Source organism: Ricinus communis, chromosome 8, assembly GCF_019578655.1.
Source record: "Ricinus communis isolate WT05 ecotype wild-type chromosome 8, ASM1957865v1, whole genome shotgun sequence".
NCBI classification, from domain to species: Eukaryota; Viridiplantae; Streptophyta; class Magnoliopsida; order Malpighiales; family Euphorbiaceae; genus Ricinus; species Ricinus communis.
Genome location: NC_063263.1, coordinates 21,710,480 through 21,715,396, shown reverse-complemented (window position 1 = coordinate 21,715,396; position 4,917 = coordinate 21,710,480). Strand labels below are relative to the sequence as shown.

Below are 4,917 nucleotides of genomic sequence, written 5' to 3'. Positions count from 1 at the left end.
TTGTAAGGAAATCGAAGTTAGCATGAGCTCACCAAGTCTTAATCTCTTGTAAATAGACAATGGCATTAAACATATGTTAGTACTTAGATCACATAAAACTTTATTAAATTAAGTATCACCAATAATAATAGGGATAAAAAAACTCCATGGATCCTTAGCTTTGGTGGGAGCTTGTTTTGAATCATATCACTACATGTTCGGTAAGTGCAACAGTCTTTAGCTCTTCTAAATTCCTCTTTTTTATAAGATTTCTTTTAGAAACTTCACATATATTAGCAATTGAGTCAAAACATCAGTAAAAGGCATAGTAACGTGAAGTTGCTTAAAGATCTCTCTAAACTTCTCTAATTACTTATCCTTCTTATGCCTTTATAACCTTTGTAAAAAAGGTATTGGCGGCACATAAGGATTGACTAGTGGTGCTGGACCTCCCTTAATTACTTTAGGCACATCTTTCTCCTTGATGAGAACCCATGTAGCAAAAGGAATCCTACTTCCACAAAGAATCCTAATTCCATTAAAGATCCTAATCCAGCAAGGAGTCCTGATGATGAGAGCCCATGTAGCATAAGGAATCATACTTCAACATAGAATCCTAATTCTATTAAAGATCCTAAACCCATGTGGCACAAGGAATCCTACTTCAACAAAGAATTCTAATTCCACTAAAGATCCTAATCCAACAAGGAGTCCTGATGACATCAAGAGTTCAAGCGACAAAAGGAATCCTATTTCCACTAGGAATCCTAATCCAATTAGAAGTCCTACCGAGATTCAACTTTGATTAATTGTATTTCATTCATGGATTAAAGCCTAACGTGAAGACATGAAGATCAGATCTGATTTATGTTCAATTCAAGCCCAAACGTAAGGCCTAAGTCCAAGGTTGAATATTCAAAGTCAAAATCCAAGTCAAAATAGGAGTCTTTTTTTTTAACAAGTCCAAGTCAAAATAGGAGTTTGCTACTCTTTTACTTCAAGTTTTGTTTATTTAGGAGTCTTGGCCGCATATCCTAGTCATTCTAGGATTAGGATTATTTTAAACTCTATAAATAGAGCTATGTAATTCGACAAAAGCATACAAAGATCTTTGATTGAATAGAAAACCTTGTTTTTGCTTAAAGAGTTTCTTTGAATGTTCTTGAGATTAAAGCTTATTGTTTAGGTTTTGATTTCACTTCTACCTTAATTTAATTCTATTAACTTGTTAGTTTCTAGGATTAATTAAGTTCATCCTATTATAGCTATTGATCTTATTTCTTTGTAAATAAGGGTGATAGTTCCGCAAATATCTTTTGGCAAATCTTATAAGTATCGATCTTAGCGAGTAATCTTCTCTTTCAAAGAAGGTTTACATCATTTGGTATCAGAGCTAGCTTACAAGGTTTGGTTACATATCCTATTTGTTATCTTCATTGTTCTTCTACTCACATACTCTTTTGTTTTCAGATTTCTCTTCATCTTATTCTCTTCGTCAATTTGTTTGGTTAAAGTCTTCGAGACGTTCTAGATAAATTGGTCTGTGATATCTTTATTTTGTTATTTCGTTTCCTTTAGTTTGCTTGATCAAAGTCTTCGAGACGTTTCAATCAAATTAAGCTCTATGTGTTTTGTTCTTGTTTTGTTACAAAAAATATATCAATCCATTAGTTTCTTCTTCTTTATGATTTGTTTTCTTGTCTAAAGTATTTTCTTTTATTCAATTCGTCTTCTTTGCTATTCTTAGAGTCCAATTCATTCATTCCTTTTTGCTTCTTAAGTGTTAAATACATTCTTTATACTACGTAAATCAAATATGTCCTTTTTCGTTTAATTTGTTTATCAAAATTAGTTCGTCATTAATTCATCTTTAGCTTAATTAATTTATGTTCTAGCTTGTTAATTGTGTTTGATTAAGTTGGTTGTGATTTTAACTTTTACAATTTGAGTTAATTTTGAAGGGCACAAAGACAAACTCTTTCTTTGATTGAGTGAACCACGAGAATAATGTCTTTACTTTGAGTGTTAAACACATGCGATTGTGTGTAAGATATGTTTTGTCAGGAGGAGTTTGCTAGAGGACGTCGAAATCTTCTTTATCAATCTTATGATAGATTGTGGGGACGAAAGAATGATGATTATTATGAAAAGTGTTTGCAAAATTTTTATAATCCTAAACCTAAGCCAAAGAAGATAGAAAAAATAATCACGTCAAGATTTCATTGATGAACTTTCAAAGGATATGAAATCTTTAAGGATTAGCCTTAAAAATAGTTTTGAAGATTTAAAGGGATGTGAGCATCTTAAAGATAAAGCTGAGTCTAAGCCATCTTTGGAAATAAATATTGATGATATAGAAAAGGTAAATTGCTCTATTGAAGTCAATAAAGATACAAAAAGCATAATGAATGAAGATGGTGAAAAAGATAATAATTTGCAACTTTTGAGCAAAATCCAAGGTGAAAAGATCATTATTGAAGATAAAGCAAAAGTTGAGCTGGTGAAGGATGAAAATGTTTTACTTGATGCCATTGAGCCAATTGAACATATTGATTTTATTGGCATTGAAAGTATTATTTATTCTAAAGTTCCTCTAACAACTTTTGTGAAAGATCTGCAGGTTGATAATGAGTTAGTATGGTTTTTTTGAGATTATATATTTGCTTCTTTTACAATATTCAAGCAAGATTCCAGGACGAATCTTTTCAAAGAAAGGGGGAATGATGAGAACCCATGTAGCAAAAGGAATCCTACTTCTACAAAGAATCCTAATTCCATTAAAGATCCTAATCCAGCAAGGAGTCCTGATGATGAGAGCCCATGTAGCACAAGGAATCATACTTCAACAAAGAATCCTAATTCTACTAAAGATCCTAAACCCATGTAGCACAAGGAATCCTACTTCAACAAAAAATTCTAATTCCACTAAAGATCCTAATCCAACAAGGAGTCCTGATGACATTAAGAGTTCAAGCGACAAAAGGAATCCTATTTCCACTAGGAATCCTAATCCAATTAGGAGTCCTACCGAGATTCAACTTTGATTAATTGTATCTCATTCATGAATTAAAGCCTAACGTGAAGACATGAAGATCAGATCTGATTTATGTTCAATTCAAGCCCAAACGTAAGGCCCAAGTCCAAGGTTGAATATTCAAAGTCAAAATCCAAGTCAAAATAGGAATCTTTTTTTTTTTAACAAGTCCAAGTCAAAATAGGAGTTTGCTACTCTTTTACTTCAAGTTTTGTTTATTTAGGAGTCTTGGCCGCATATCCTAGTCATTCTAGGATTAGGATTATTTTAAACTCTATAAATAGAGCTATGTAATTCGGCAAAAGCATACAAAGATCTTTGATTGAATAGAAAACTTTGTTTTTGCTTAAAGAGTTTCTTTGAGTGTTCTTGAGATTAAAGCTTATTGTTTAGGTTTTGATTTCACTTCTACCTTAATTTAATTCTATTAACTTGTTAGTTTCTAGGATTAATTAAGTTCATCCTATTATAGCTATTGATCTTATTTCTTTATAAATAAGGGTGATAGTTCCGCAAATATCTTTTGGCAAACCTTATAAGTATCGATTTTAACGAGTAATCTTCTCTTCCAAAGAAGGTTTACTCCTCTTCGTTGAGTGTTGGTTATTGGCTTTCATTTTGATCATCGGCTTTTCTAGGTGACAAATTATCATCCACTCCAACATCATTTGTTGCTCCGTTTATTAAAGTAATCACTTTGCATTACTCTATTGGATTAATCTACACATTACTTGGCAAAGTTCCAAGTTGTCCAGAACCCATCATGCTTGCTAATTGTCCTACTTGCATCTCTAGTTTCTTAATAGAAGCTTGTTAATTGATAAATTGAGTTCTAGTTTTCATTATGAATTCTTAAGTAGCCTTAGCAAGATTAGCAACTATGTCCTATAAAGGTTGCTTATTCTCTTGAGATCTTTGTTGAGGTATAAAGTCTTGTTGTCTATCTTGAAAGCCTAGTGGGAAAATGGGCTTTATATTATTGCTTTGATCCCTCCAAGAGAAATCTAGATGGTTTTTCAATATTGGATTGTAAGTGTTGGAGTATGGATTATATTATAGGTTGATCGGCCTTTGAAATTTGCCAATATACTTAACTTGCTCTTGAATTGTAGCTCCTCCTAATTGACACTCCATATAAAAATGATCTCCTCTATATAGCTCACAACTCACAACTTCAGTAAACACTCATCTTTTCCATCCTTTTTGTTAATGCATCCAGCTTAGCATTCAACATACTAATCCCATATATGTCATGAATTCTTGTCCCCCTTCTTGATTACCCTCTCTCATTGTTCCATTGATGGTTATTAGATGCCTTTATCTTAATCAATTAGAGGGCATCACTAGTGATCTTTGTTAACAAACCATCTCCTACAGCTGCATCTAGTGTAATCCTCATTGTTTATAACACTCCATTATAGAATGTCTGAACCAATATCCAATCAGAATAACCATGATGAAGGCGCCTCCTTTATAACTCCTTAAACTTTTTCCATGCTTCATAAAGTGACTCATAATCCTTTTGGTAGAAACTAGCAATCTTCTATATGATCTCTGTTGTTTTACCAGGAGGAAAATATCTTATAAGAAAAGCTTCAAATAACTCATCCCATGTGGTGAAAGTATTTACAGCGCTAGAAGTAAACCAAGACTTAGCAGCCCCTGTGAGAGTAAAAGGAAATACTATAAGTCTTATGATATTATTGCTCACCTTACTAATCTTGAAGGTCTTATACTTCTCTAGGATATCATTAATGTGTGCAATTGGATTTCCAGTGGATCTCCCTTTAAATTTTTTATTAAAGCATTTGAAGTATTGGTGGCTTGATCTCAAAGTTGTTGTTGATGAAAGGATGAGTAATACTTGATTGCATTCCATTAGGATTAGGCATGCCATATTGCCT

General features: G+C 32.6%; 1 non-coding gene across 1 annotated transcript; it reads left to right on the top strand.

Moving 5' to 3' along the window:
- Positions 1 to 4,461: 4,461 nt before the first annotated feature.
- On the top strand, positions 4,462 to 4,568 carry LOC125371018. The gene has a single exon (XR_007217183.1). It is a non-coding gene; the product is annotated as a small nucleolar RNA R71 (small nucleolar RNA).
- Positions 4,569 to 4,917: the final 349 nt, after the last annotated feature.